The sequence below is a fragment of the Triticum aestivum genome, chromosome 2B, assembly GCF_018294505.1.
Source record: "Triticum aestivum cultivar Chinese Spring chromosome 2B, IWGSC CS RefSeq v2.1, whole genome shotgun sequence".
In the NCBI taxonomy this organism is placed as follows: domain Eukaryota; kingdom Viridiplantae; phylum Streptophyta; class Magnoliopsida; order Poales; family Poaceae; genus Triticum; species Triticum aestivum.
Genome location: NC_057798.1, coordinates 273,462,052 through 273,478,092, shown reverse-complemented (window position 1 = coordinate 273,478,092; position 16,041 = coordinate 273,462,052).

Here is a 16,041-nt window from a genome sequence, read left to right as displayed (position 1 = left end):
TATGTGCAAGCAACAGAAGGATACATTTTTTGTGGATTGTTGATGCGTTCTTGTTCATGCAGTGACTGAGAGCACATTGGCAGAAAAGAGACGCGGAAAAGAATGAATCACGCAGATGGCGCTGATCTTTGGGGTTCTCAAAGACTAGAAACACCCCCCTTGGGATGCAGCAGAATACAGTCAACTCATTTCTGCAGGACCGTTGCTGCCACTACTAGAACAGTACATAGGTATTGGTATGATGCAAGATAACAAAAAGAAAAGAACATTTGCCGTGTTTGCAACTATGATGATGACATTCTATTTATGTCCTACACTGTCATTTTTAGCAGGTTCTTATGACCAAAACACACTCAGGGGGGCACCATGGCAAGTTCAGTCACAGGGCGCTAACACTGATAAATGTACGGGCAGCCAACTTCAACTAGCTAATGTGGCAAATCAAGGTAACGCATACGAAAAAGAGACATACTGGTGTGGGCATGAAAAATAAACTTGCAAAGGATGGCAAAAGACTCACAAGTTGTGTCGGGAAAAATTGCAGAACCTTCATGCAGCACGTGGCGTCAGGCGGCACCCATGTACCTGCCATCGACGTCATACACAGGTGAGTCCATAAAAAGTGAAGCTGCGGACGGTGAATTAGCAGAAGGTGCATAGTTGACAACTGCAGTTGCCATCCCTGAACAACTGCAGTTGCCATGACTGGACAACTGCAGTTGCCATCTGTGGACAATTGCAGTTGCCATCCCTGGACAACTGCAGTTGCCATGACTGAACAAATGCAGTTGCCATCCCTGGACAACTTGCAGTTGCCATGCATTACCCATCTACTACCATGCTTACAGGTTATTACGATGCTTCTACCCCGGCAAATATCTCATGGCAAGCTTCACACATTGCAGATAGAGCACGTCAATTTGGTGTTACAGATCACACAAGATGGGCACATGCAGCACAACAAGGTAATGAAAAATTGAACAACAAAAACATAACTGCATTTCTTTTTGCGGGAATAGCATGTGAGGAAAAGAAGATTTGTATCAGTGATGGTGGAAAAAAATCAAATAGAAAACGCGAACAAAAAGTGGTTTTGTACAAATGAGTGATATTTTGTCTTCGGGGTTTGCGAGTTGCTAAAAGCATGTGTGCAACACTAAATGGTTGATCGCATTTGCATAGTGAGCTCGAGACTAGAATATAAAAAGTTTTGATGCTAGAACACACTGGGTTGCCATGTGTTGGCAATAGTATTTGCCATGTATGCAGCACTGCAGCTGCCATGCACATAGAATCCAAGTTTTCGTACTGAAAAATGAGCTGGTTGCCATGCATTGGCAACAGTAGTTGCCATGTTTGTTGGACAGTAGCTGCCATGACTGGACAACTACAGTTGCCATGCATGTCCACATGCAGACTGACGGCTTGCTGTTTGAATGATGTCATGCCAAATCACTTGAAGTTGATGTACTCAGTTATGATAAACATGTCATTCAAGCAAAAATCTTACGCCTGTACCTGTTTTTTTCTATTACAGGGCCTACAACTACAGTGAACAGCGGCACAGGGACATCTACTGCGGGGAGATCTGAGCGCACGGAAGACGCGTTCCACCAGCCAGCCACCAATCATGCCGCAAACAATACCGAGTCAGAGTCGGAAATGGCAATCATTCCTGCAATGCCGACAAGCACCCCTTTGAACACAAGCACTGGCAACACTCAAGTAGATCAAACTGCCACCGATACTGAAGTGAATAATGAAACTGATGACGAAGCACAAGGGAATGAAGATGGTGGGCAATCAGAGATCATGGTACCTCAGCCACCGTACGTTGGGGCAGAGATTTGAATCGTTCGCAGAAGCAAAGGAATTCTACCAGACGTATGCAAAGTTCCATGGATTTGCGGTCAACACCGAATACCATAGGAAGATTAAGAAAACAAACGAGTATAGCAGAGGTGAGATGAGGTGCCACAAAGCACGAAGGAACAAGAAGGGGAAAGGTGTTGCGCCTGTCGTTCCGGAACAAAAGAGAGGAATCATTCTCAAGACGGAATGCCCTGTCCGGTGTAAGCTAAACGTAGATGGAGCACAGTGGGTGGTCACTGAATATTTTGACGAGCACAACCACCAACTCATAAAGAAGTTCGACCTGGTGAAATTTCTGACCGCCCACAGAGGATTCACCCTCCTCGAGAAGAAATTCATAAAGCTGCTACATGATTGTAACGTCGGTCCATCAAGAATGGTGCAGATACTATCACTCATCCACAGCAAAAATGGGACTCTGAGTAGCATGCCCTACATACCAGCTGACGTCACAAACCTAAAGGAAAAATACCGTAGAGAGAGCAAGTTGGCTGACATAGAAGCCACGATGGCCTACTTCGATGAGAAAGCGAAGGAAGATCCAGATTTCTTCTACAGGATAAGATTGGACAATGAGGACCATGTCAGGAACATGTATTGGGTGGATGGTGCTGCAAGAAGAGCCTACAAACATTTCCGAGATTGCATTTCATTCGAAGCGACGTATCTCACTAATATGTACAAGATGTCGTGCGCTCCATTCATAGGAATAAATAACCACAATCAGCCGTTGCAATTCGGATGCGGGCTCGTTCGGAACGAAGACACGGATGGGTACGTTTGGCTGTTCTAGACCTTCTTCGAGTGCATGGATGGACTTGCTCCGATGAACATAATAACAAACCAGGATTTTAGCATGCGTGCAGGCATAGAGGGGGTCTTTCCGTTGGCAGTGTACATGCACTGCAGGTGGCACATTATAAAGAAGGCTGAGGAGACGCTAGGACCGTTCTTTGCTGACCGTCCAGAGCTGCACAAGGCATTCGAGTTGTGCATGGACCACAGCTTGACAGTGGAGGAGTTTGAAAGGAGCTGGATAGCCATGATTGAAACATATCAAGTCCAAGACAACGAGACTCTTGCTAGCCTATGGGAGAAGCGAATGTACTGGGTGCCGACCTACTTCATGCAGTGATTCTTCCCTTTTCTGCAGACTACGCAGCGCAGCGAGGGGTTCAATGCTGTTTTGAAGTAGTAAGTGAGCCCTGGCAACTCATTGCTACAGTTTGCCAAGCAGTACATAGCATTGCAACAAAAAATACTGGGATCTGAGCTACAGCAAGAAGCGAACACCACCCTAAAGCAACCAAAATTGCTAACGCATTTACCGATGGAGAGGCAAATGAGCAAGATATATACCAACAAGATCTTTAACAAGTAAGTCAGTTGCGTTGCAATCTTATTTGCACAAGTATGAAGGCAGTAGAGGCCATATAGAATGCAATGCAGTTGCCATGATTTGAGGATGCCATGTTTAATGAACTACTGTTTGACATGTTTACTCAACTACAATTGCCATGTTTAGTGAACTACTGTTTTGCCATGCTTAATCAGCTGTAGTTGCCATGTTTAATGAAATGCAGTTGCCATGTGTAATACACTATACTTCCAGTGGGCATGTTGGTATGCAAATGGCAATGCCAATTGAAAATGTTATGCAGTTGCCATGTTTACTCAACTACATTTGCCATGTTTGCTAAAATGCAATTGCCATTTTTACTGAAATGCAAATGCCATGTTTACTCAACTGAGGTTGCCATGTTTAATAAATGTAGTTGCCATGTTTTATGCACTGTGCTTCTAGTGGAGATGTTTGTATGGAAATGACAATGACCAGGTGAAAATGTACTTCAGTTGCCATGTCTAATGCACTGCAGTTGCCATGTCTAATATACTACAGTTGCCATGTCTAATGTACTACAGTTGCCATGTGTAATGCACTATAGTTGCCATGTTCAAACGAAATGTACTTCTATTGGCCACGACAACATACGGTGCTACAAAAAACAGCACACAATAGTTTAACAAAAAACACACAAAACTTGCAGATTCCAAGAAGAAATAAAGCATGCCAGCATGTTCACGGCTTTCCAGGTGGACAAACATATGTTCAAGGTGTGTTCTATTTTGGGCATGTCAGATTCAGAACCTGAGGACCCGGACAAAGGAAGGAACTACTTTGTGAAAGCCTCGATAGGCCAAGGCGAATACTACTGCCAATGCTGCAAGTTTGAACGGGACGACATTGTGTGCTGTCACATACTAAAAGTAATAGACATGAACGCGGTGACACGGATGCCCTGCCATTTCAATAGGCGGCGATGGACTTGGGACGCTGATGATGCGTTGGCGCCGTAGACAACAAACACAGTTCTGGCTGTGCATGACGAGAGACCAGAGTCAACCATGGAAGCCGTGAGGCACATTGTGCTTACAAAGAACAATGCCGAGCTAATTGATGAAGCGTGCAAGAGTGATGAGACAGCGAGAGTCACAGAAAAACACAGGAAGGCCCTGAAAAGAGAGCTTGATGAGATCAAGAAGAGGGAAGCTGAGGAAGCCTTACACAGGTTCCCCCGCATATCAAGTGTGCCTTCGTCCACGGGGCCATCATCTGAAAACTCGGAGATAGGATCTGGAACAGCAAGCACACAAACCCAGGTCAGGAACCCGCCCCGTTCCATCACAAAAGGGCGTCCAAAAGAGATAAGATACAAATCAGGATTGGAGATTCAAGCAAAACACAAGAAGACAAAGAAATGGACAAGCAACCCGTAAGAAACATTGTGGCACTGTGACATGGTCCTTGGGGACATGTTGTTTTGTAATATAGATGTTCTGATTTTTAAAAAAAATGGGAGAATGACTCTTGAGGGGCATCAGAAGTTGAAGGAAAATGCATTGAATGGGTAACTACAGTTGCCAAGCTATGTGTACTTAATCTGCCATGTTATATGTGTTTAACATGCCATGCTATTTTGTACTAAATATGCATGATATGTTATGCTGAAACTATCATGGTAAGTATACTGGGTCTACCATGTTAATTATACTCAATCTGCCATGTCAAGTATACTGGATCTGCCATGTTGTCTATGCTGAATTTGCCATGTTCTTTGTACTGAATCTACCATGTTAGCTATACTGAAAAATGCCATGTTATTTGTAATCACTCTACATCGCGTATATTTCCATGATAATTCGACGCGCTTTAGTCACACATGCTGTGTTGTGTGCAATCTATAGGAAACAAATTAAAAAAAGCGTAACCTGGTGGTGCAAACGATGAAACTATAATAATAATGATAAACATAAAACATATCTGCTGTCACGCCTAAATAGGTTCACATCCACACAAATATTACAGAAAAATATTCAAATGTCGCTCACAAACCACCAATACATACTAGGCTACTCGGGGTTGCAGTCATAACATAGCACACAGACATAGTTTTTTGAGAAGAACAAAAGTAGTACCTTACATTCCTCGGCAACAGAATGTAAGGTATGCTCCGGTGTGGAGTGCCACGTGATCACTTGTACTTCTTAATGACTTTCTTGACAGTTTCCTCGACAAACTCACGTGCTCCGGAACACTTGTTGAAATCTTCATTCGTCAACCAGTTCCACGTGTAAATTTTCCGGAGCTCAACGACCGTTGCAGCTGTGATGATGGGAACAAGTCTACCTTCCCACTCTGCAAAGTATTCCAACGTGTGAAAGCCATAGTCCGTCTTGCACAAGAAAAAGAATCAGGTGAACTCGCAAGAAGGACAGACATAGCAATGATGAACTTCAATTCAGATGTAACAAAAAGAGGGGTGGGATTGGTGTAAAAGGGCACATGAAGGAAGAGATAGGAAATTACGTGTTCCCTTGCTTCGTAGTCGCCACGTACTCAATCGGAAAATGTCTGATCTGGACCTTTGAGTTTTCGTAGTGAAGGTTCCATGTCTCTTTGAGGTTGCTGATGAAGAATTCAGCATGCGTAGTAAGGTCTGCATCAGCTGTCGAACACATTGAATCAAGCACCTCAAAGCGTTGGTTCTTTAGGTCAAGATAGATCGCGTAGTGGTGACCACACTTGTCGTGTGGGTCATGTGGTACAAGCTCCTGGAACATGGGGAACATGACCTGCAAGTAAAAATGAAGGAAATGAGAAGCAAAGTTCACATGAAGAACAACAAAGGGACAAAAAAAGTAGAATCACGTAGAATGTTTAGTTATAGTGGGTAGTTAAAAGAAAGTTGTCGTCCATGTATGAACAAAAGTTGCCATGTATTTTACTTTGAAGTTGCCACATAGTTTGCACGGGGATGCAAATCAAAAAGTCAGTTTACATGGCAGCTGATGCCACATGAAACATCTGCCACATAAACAAAGTGCAGATAATGGCAAAAAACCATACCATGTGAAAAAAGTGCAAACAGGGAAGGAGTACTCACATATTTCTTCAGTGTGAGCTTGAATTCACCGTGCGCACCAAAATTCTTCCTCAGGATTTTGTGGTGGAAGTCACCATCCCATATTTTGCAGGCCACACTGTAATGCATGATTGTTTTGTCGGGAGACATATCGATGTGCTTGTTGATGTAGTCAATCCTGCATGCAACTACATTCGTCGACATTTTACTGTTTGGCCTCACGGACTCGGCAAGATCACCCAGGTCGACGTACGTCGCTTCACATTGAATGACCTTGGTTCTGCCCAAACATGAGCTGTATGAAAATGATATAACATGAAAGAATCATGTCTACTAAGTAAAAAAAGAAAGAACTAAAACGTAAGCGGATCATATCTAGAAAGTACGAAGAGGATGAATGGTAAAAAAGAGCAAAGCAAAATGAGAGATTAAGTGGTGTGGTCATTTACGCTACCAGCTCCTTCATGTGCTTGCTGCTGGCCCTCGCATTTTCAAAACGCTTGACAATATCGTACAACTGGTTCTGCTCCTTTGTGGCCTTGACCTCGGGCTCGTAGTCTTCTGCGGGAGGTGGGTGAACTACCCTCTGCCGCCTCACAGAACCAGGGGTGGCACTCCTAATGGTATCCTCAGACACCGTATCTGCAAGCACATTGGAACTTGATTGCCCCTGACCTCGTGTGGACCTCCTCTGCAATGCTGCCTCCTCAATCCTGCGGTAAGCTTCATCAAGAGACGGCGAAATCTCCTCAGGGGTGCCTGCAAGGATCAAAATGTGGTTTAGGAAACCTGGAAAAACAAAACAAAAGTAGTGCGAAGAGAAAAGGTGCATGATATGAAATGTAGGTACAAAAAGTGGGGAGTTGCCATGTGGAGGCAAATCTAGTTGCCAGGTGTATTGCACTGTAATTGCCATGTGAAAGCAAGTGCAGTTGCCATGTTGTGCCAACTCCAGTTGCCATGTGGTTGCCGGATGAAAAAGGCAGCGTGGAAACAAAAATGCAGGTGACATGCTGCAGCAAATCCAATTGCAATGTATAGAGCATTGCCGTTGCCATGTGAGAACAAATACAGTTGCCATGTTTTATCAACATCAGTTGCCATGTGGTTGACCCGAATGGAAACTACAGCATGGCAACAAAAATGTAGGTGAGATGGTGCAGCAAATTCGGTTGCAATGTCATCACATAGCAGTTGCCATCACAGGTGAGAAACCAAAAAACAATTTTTTTTTTGCTTGGGATAAAAGTCATACTGCACAGGTGTATACAAGAAAAAGATAAACGCAGAAGAAATGTACCTTGGACGATCGGCTCTGCGAACTTGACAGCCTTCCTGCCCTCAACCATTGGTTGCACCATCATTGCGGGCATGCCTCTCGGAAAAGCAAAGGCAACTGGCATAGGATCTTGAACCACTGGTTGATCTTGACTGACTCCAAGGCTAAAGCTCGATGGGGTGAAGGCCATTGGGTGCCTCTCATGCCTACTGGCCGGACCTTGAACAACTTGCAGGGTAGAATCCAACGATGAAAGAACAACAAACATATCTGAATCCGCCGCTGCAGAATCATCAGGCTTATTCATAGGGCAAGGCGTGCTGTCAGCGGTGACGGTCGTAGATTTGTTGACAATCCTCTTGTTGGGCTGTAGGGGACACCAACATTGACTGGGAGCTTGGAAGTGCGCAGATTTAAGCTGGGGATTTCCACTGCGAGTGAAGGCGGAGTCTGCTCCGGACGTTCACCTTCATCACTCGTGCCCGGCTTGGCACCTGCATCAGTTGTACTCCGGTCTTCTGGTTTCTCCATAACATTGCTTTTGGCAGGTGGCTGGAACAGTGTGGACGCAGGGACGTAACCAGACTCATCTCTGCTGCTCCTAGCTGCAGCTGGTGCGTTGGATATGTCTGTTGATTGCTTGCGGGGGCTACGACACCTAGGTGGAAGACCAACACGCGAAACAGTGGCCTTAGCAATATCTGCACCGCCAGGAGCTGGAGCTATTGTGCCAAGACTCTCACCTGTAGATGGCATATCATTATGAACTGCCGCCTCAGCCACTTTTGTCGTGGACACAGGAGTGGCACCACGCACGTGCTTGGATTCAGTGTCAGATGAGCGGGAATCTTCCTTGCTTAGGTTGGTCTCGGGGACATCCACTTCAACGCTTGCTGATGGTGTGGCATGGCTCACAGCAGCATCCTTCATTGCCAGAAGAGTGGGCAATATTTCAGCTGTCCTGGCAGATACCGACTCGTCACTCCCCGATGTACGGATGCCTATTGTTCTAGCTTGCACATCTGCAACAGACGAAGATGGTCGGTCGCTTGCATCAGAGTTTGTGGGAACAGTTGGCGGTGCAGCAACATTTTTGTCGAACGGTGCCTCGTGAACATCTGAGTTGCCACCTGTTGACAACTTTGAATGAAGACGTTCAAGTGGGTTCCTATTGGTATGCTTGACCGTGCGTGCAGTAGTCTTCTTCACCCTGAAAAAAAGGAAAGCGCATGAAAAAGGTATTAAGAAACAAAGAAAAAAATAGTTGCCATGGTAGAAATGTAAGAAAAAAATGAAAAGTAGGTGGAAAAAGCTGGTAGTTGCCATGCAGGTGGAATAAGAGTTGCCATGTGGCATAGTTAGCAGTTACCATGCAAATCCACCAAGAGTTGCCATGCTAGTAAACTTGAAGAACGATAAAAAATGTCTGGTCTGCCAGTAGTACAATTTGAAAACTAGGTATGTGGTGAGCACACAAACCAATGCAAAGATGGAAGTTGCCATGCAGGTACAAAAAGAGTTGCTGTTTGGCCTAGATAGCAGTTGCCATGCAAAAACAAGCAGGAGTTGCCTTGGAGTTAAAAAAGGAGTGAGATCATTTTAAAACAACAGTTGCCATGTGGGACTGATGACAGAAACCATGTGGCAACCTGCACAGATGCATTGAAAAATAAAAAATATAGCAATATGGCAAAGAGAGAACATGGAAAACGTACTTCTTGACTGGATTTCTCAGGTCTGGCAACACGATAGGATCCCCGGTGTTGGACGTCGTCGTACGAGGAGATGACCTGGTGGAATGGGTGTCACCAACAATGGGGGCACCTTTGTTCAACCGAGCAGAAGCATGGGTAGGCGTTGGTGCCTGTTTATTCGTAACTGTTCGTCCACCATTTGTCACCTCACTGCACATGTAAGATGGAGGAAAAAAAAGGTGGCAATTGTCAGATAGCAATCTCATTGTCGCACTTAGCAAAAACAAAATGCAAAAAAGGGATCAGTCTGTTTCAAAAAATATGGACAACACAATACACTAAACAAAAAGTCGAACCTCCTCCTAGCAGCTACGAGATCGGTCCTAGACCTCTTACCAAGGGAACCCTTCCCATCATCCTCTGGAGCCCTCCCCCTCTTTGAGGGCAACACCCGCTCGCCTCTCATAGCCGTATGTTCTTTGACTTTGTCCGATGGGGGGATGTCTAGTGCATCCTTGCCCTTCTTACCACCTGCACGAACTTCAACATGTTCGTCATCATCGCTGTCGTGTTGCACGTTCTCCATGTCATCTTTGTCCTCCTTGTTGAGACCAGCGTCTCCATCTAGTTCACCTTGTGTGTCAGCAGGCTCTTGGGAACTGTTGTAGTCGTACCGTCCACGGCAACCAGTTGGCCGATGTGACCGTTCTGGGACAAATGTAGTGAACTGCCTCGCGACTGCATTGCTGTCAGATCCGTTAAGGGACGTCCAGCCCACAACCAACTTCCCGAGCAAGTCGGTCATTCCGGATGCAAACTGCCCAATTAGATGCTCAACAGGTGCCCTCGCCTGTGAACGAAACAAAGAAGCAGCAATAACCAACCATATTACAGTCACTTGCACGAGATCAAAAAATAATCCAAGGCAACCATAGGTATATATCTTTGATTACCTTAGTAGGGCAAGACAGAGCTGAGTGCACGTCCATCCACTTTCCAAAGTTTTGAGGCCCCCCAAACACGCTGTAGTCTATAGCATGCTTGGCCATCAGCTGGAAATAACCAAAAAAATAGCTAGGATGTAAGAGAGAGAATGATGAACACTGACTAATAGTTCATGTATTGCAAAAAAAAGAAAACGAGAATATAAGTTTCAGTGCGGATGACAGAGTTGCCATGTGGAGTGAGACATGGATACCATGCGCAGACAGCCATGGCTAACAAAAGGCAGTCATCTCTTGTTAACCACAGACGGTTGCCACATGACGATTTTTTCATATGTTATGCCGCAAAAAAATGTAAGAATGTCGTGTAGAGAAAGAAACCAGAACTAACCTGCAGTTTTCCATACTTGGTATCAATGACCTTCTCTGCTGCAAGCACAGCCTTGACAGCGTCATAAGTCCATGCAGAAACGGCAAACTTGTGCGTAGGCGGCGGGCCTCCCGTCCCAGTGAAATCCACAGTGGACAGATCCAGACAGTCGACGTACATGAGATGATGTACAACAATTTTAAAAAGAAAGAAATATCAGTTTCCATCATGGTGTTTTGCAACAAAAAAGCAGGCTAATGTATGCTCCTACAATTAGCAAGTTGAAGTGCATGAAAAAGGGAAAACAAAGAAGTTGCCATCTCTCTGTGCTAGTTGCCATGTGTATGTGCTAGTTGCCATCATGTAATGTTGGCAGTTGCCATCATATTATGTTGGAAGTTGCCATCATATTATGTTGGCAGCTGCCATCATAGTATGATGACAGTTGCCATATATTCATGATGGCGGTTGCCATCATAGTATGATGGCAGTTGCCATGTTGTCATGTTGGCAGTTGCCATGCATGAAAAAGGTGATAAAAAGAGTGTTGACAGAAAGGACTGGTAAAAAATACCATTAAATGAAGTCGACAACCCTTCTGGTACATCTTGCTTGAGAATGCATCATGCAGGAAGTCGGCAATGAACTTACACCAATTCATGTTCTTCACATCTTTCAGTTTCGCCTACACCGCACAATTTTCAGGACAACGAGTTGCCACATCAGAAATCAAATGGAAAAAACATCAAAAAACTGTCAGTGACTAGCTTGCACATGACAACGGAGCAAAGAAATTGAAGGAAAATAATGGAGTAAAGATAGATCATTCACCAGGATGGGGAAGCATTTGTTGCTTGGGCGAAGAGAAGTGGTCGGCGCAAAAACAGCAGAGACGAGGTACATGAGTAGTTTCATCTTAAAGACCTCGCCATGGGTTGTCATGGCCTGCAGCGAATCTGCTAGGAAAGTCGTGTTCGGCATGGATTCCAACTCAGGAAACAAACGGGGGAACAACGCTTCCTCGATCTTATTATTGACCTCGTATGGGACTTTGATCTCTCCATGTGGCACACCCAGAGTGCAGAACACGGATTCCTCATCCAACGGCAGTCTTCCACGTCCCGGAATCACAAATTCCCTCGAGGCAGGGTCGTAGATCTCACCAAGCCAGTCTCATACAGTGTTGACTAGATTCGTGCACTGGACATCCATCAGAGCCTGCATACCCATCTCAGCAGCAGCTCCCTTCTGATCATCGGTAAATCTGTCAGTCAATGAAGTCAGTCGTTCCTGAGAGGCCCTGTTGTGAGTACGTTTCTTCTTCTGCAAAAACAGACAAATGATCATTTGTTGCCATGTTTTCACTGTCATGAAGTTAAATCACCATCGTCGTTTTGATGATCCCCGCGAGCCATTCTGCTGAGGTAATAACAGACCAAATTGTCAGGGTGGATATGAAATGTAGGGAGTAAGCAGTTGCCACCTAATACAATGTACTTGCCGCATGGGCTCGATTGAAAATGGCAACTAGTGAATGCAAATATGACATGAACATGCACGCACCCAACCCCCACCCCCCTATGATTGTCGAAAACATAAATGTGGCAATTAAGCACGTTGGTTTCATTTGAAAAAATCTACAGATCGTAATGCACTTAAAAACAGAATGTTGAAGTTGCCATGTTAGCACAATATATTAAGAAAGAAAGCCACAAATCTCCCACTGCACAAACATAAGATGTGGCAGCTCACACCCTCTTCTCATACAAAAATGACTTGCCATGTGTTCAATGGCAAACATGTGCTAGGTTGAAATTGCCATGTTAAAAATGCAACACATAATTCAAAAAAGCGATGAAAAACATGTACTGAACAACCTGAACTTGCAACGCACACACTGAGCTCATATCAAAAATGAGTTGCCATTTAGTACGGACAAAAAATGTTCAGATATCACAGGTCATCGTGGCAAAAACATGAAACTGGGTCTACCTTACAAAGAAATTGCCACATTATCCTGCCTATAACATAGCAACACACATGCTGTGTTCAGACAAGATACTTGCCACATGAAAAGCATATATATGGCATCTGACACAGTTGATGTGCAAATTAGTTGCCATCCAGTATACATGGTTGCTGAAACTGACATGAATACCTAGTTACTATACTTTGCCATGCCACATTATCCTGTCATTTGCCACGAATCAGCGTGGCAAAGCACAAAAATTTGGGTATGTAGTACAACCAATTTGCCACATTGTCATGAATACAACATGGCAACAGCCACAGTGTGTTCACATAAATAGTTGATACATGGAAAACATGTATGTGGCAACTGACACAGTTGATGTGGAAAACATGTATGGTTGCTGAAAATGCAATGACTATCTATTTACTACACTTTGCCGTGCATACACTGTGGAAACTATCACAGTCAATCAGAAAAATTAGTTGCCACATGGAAGAACATGTTTGTGGCAACTATCACAGTCAATCATGAAATTAGTTGCCACATGGAAAAGCATGTTTTGTGGCAACTATCACAATCGTTCAGGAAATTAGTTGCCACATCGAAAGCATGTTTGTGGCAACTATCGCAGTCAATCAGTAAATTAGTTGCCATACAGTCACGCCAGATACTCAAACTACCGTGTTTGCCTTCAAACTGCAGTTTGAAAAACAACTACCTAGATCTAGGGTTCAATGACAACTATCGTGACTTGAAATTCATCACCAAAATTCTCCCCGAATTGATCGCAAATAGCAGTTCGAAGCAATGCGTAACTACCAGACAGAAAAAATGACAGCCCAATCCCAATGCACAACCAGTATGTGGCTCCGGGCAGGCCAAATCACACCAGCGTGACCGCCACCGCGGCGGCGACGAAACTGCCCAGTGCGACGGAAATGGCAAGCACAGGACTCCCCCGCCGGCAGGAACGCCGGCACATCGCAAACCCACCTGAATCTCTATGAATCTCGAGCGAAGCATCAAACACGAAGGGCAGGGGAGAAAATGCAAGCAGGGATGTTGAGAGTTGGAGGGAGCATTACCTTCAATCTGTACTCGCTCCGGCAAAGCCGCTCCGGTCCGGCGAGCACCACTGATGGCCGCGAATGCCGTCGTGCACCTCCGCCTCCACCGTTGCCTTCTCCCCTCGTCTTCTCCTCCAATCGACTGAAATGCTAAGTGGGTTGAGTGAGTAACTATGGGGAGGGGGTGAATGGAACCGTGAGGGGGAGTGGGGAGAAGTGCACGACGCGTTTGACGTCAACTACGGTCTGACGCGTGGCGTGTGGGCGCAGAGCAGTTCCACCGCACGCCCCCGTGTGGCAACTGCTGACCGCGGAGGGGCAACCGGCGTGTGGGCGAACTATGTCACGCACCACACACGCGCCTTATCCTACGTGGCATAGAAAATCGTCCAGATCGTGCCAAGATTCGTGCATAAGATGCTAGACGGTGATGGATGCGTGTGGTTGAGGTGGCTAACACCCACACGTGTGGGCGTTAACATTTCCGAAAATTATCGGCCTGACGGGAGCGGCGTTTCAACGTACTAACCCTTGTGGTTGCAATTTATCATGTCGCAGATATTTATACGACGAGTAAGTGATACGATATAGGGTTACGATGTCTATATTCAACTTTTGTCTGTGGCGTTGATGTACTCTATGAAGATTTTATTTACTTTTCCGCTATAATTTGTTTGTATGCTAGCTTTCAGCTATGTTGGTATGTAATATTTAAATTCTAGATATACGATGTAATATTTATGTTTATTTGATACTCCCTCCGTTCCAAAATACATGTCGCGGTGGCATTTTTGCAAAAAAACCCTCTTGTTTTTCCTGACCAAACCCGTGCTCCTCGTCCTCCTCCTCCGACAGAAGCAGCAGCTGCGTTGCTCTCCGCCGCCACTGCTTCGCTGCTCCCCGCCGCCGCAGCTCCCCTTCTCGCCCGCTCTCCCACCGCCGCAGCTCCCCTGCTCCCCCGCTCTCCCGCCACAGCTGCCTCCTGCTCCTCCGCCGCCGCTACCGCTTGCCTGCCTCCCCAAGCTCCCCCTTTCTCAAAAAAAATCCTTGATTTGGATCCCATGTCAGTCCAACCCACAGCTACCACCGCGCTCTGCTTCGGCTGCGTCGGAACCGCCGTCGGAGAGCCCGCAGGCGCCGGATCCGTACCACCACCAACAACCTAAAGGCCGACGAGCAGCCGGGTGTCGTCCTTGCCGTCGACGACAACGGTGCCACCAACGCCGCAAAGCGAGGGTGAGATCCTCCAGTCGGCCAACGTCAAGAGCTTGCAGGCCTCCTCGCCACCCCTGCCTCGTCACGGACTCACCACACCGCATCTCTTCTTGTCCATTTCTCCCTGGCTTGACTGGTTGCGTCACGGGAGAAGGCCGAGGCCGCGCTCGCTGAGGGGGAAGCCATGCGGGTGGATGCCCTCTTCACCGAGGTCCATGCGTGCTTGTACTATAGACAAAAACAAAACTGCATTCCAACAGATTTTAGTGGGTTTCTTTCCACCTAGCTTAATTAATCTTTTAGTTAGTATACATCTGATTGTGGAGTTCGACAAGGCGACCCCTTCTCCCCGTTCTTGTTCAATATGGTCGTGGACGCGCTTGCCTCCATTCTGGATAAGGCGAAAGCCACCGGCCATATTCGTGGGATCACTCCCCATCTTGCCGGTGGCTCCGGGATCTCCATCCTCCAGTATGCTGACGACACTATCATCATGGTCGAAGGCTCGGAGATGGACATCTCCAACCTCAAGTTCCTCCTTGTCTGCTTCCAACAGATGTCGGGCCTCAAGATCAACTTTGACAAGAGTGATGTTATGGTGATGGGATACTCCCCCTCGGAGTCTTTGGCCATCACCAACAGACTTATTTTCCACCTGGGCTCCTTGCCCACAACCTACCTGGGGATGCCCATTAGTGACTCCCGGCTCATCGTCGCGGACTTGCGCCCCTCCGTGGCCAAGCTCCAAACGTGCATTGAGCCCTGGCAGGGGAGGTGGCTAACCAAGGCGGCACGGACTATTCTCATCAACTCTTCCCTCTCCAGCCTCCTTTTGTTTCTCATGAGCTTCTACAGTCTCCACGAGACCCTTCACCATGAGATCGCCAAGGTCCAGTCCCGCTTTTACTGGGTGGGTGACAACGACAAGCAGAAGTATCATATGGTCAATTGGCCTGACATTTGCAAGCCCAGGAAGCAAGGTGACCTTGGCATCATGTGCTCTAAACGGATGAATATCGCCCTTCTCTCCCGCTGGCTTTGGCGCATCTCGCAAGGGCATGGTGGCCTTTGGCTTGATATCATCCGGAACAAATACTTGCGCGGACAGCCCCTCGCCTTCTGCCAGAAGTCTGGCGGATCCCAGTTCTGGCAGTCGATTGTCCATCTTCTCTCGGTCCTCTGTATCGAGACATCCATCTCGGTG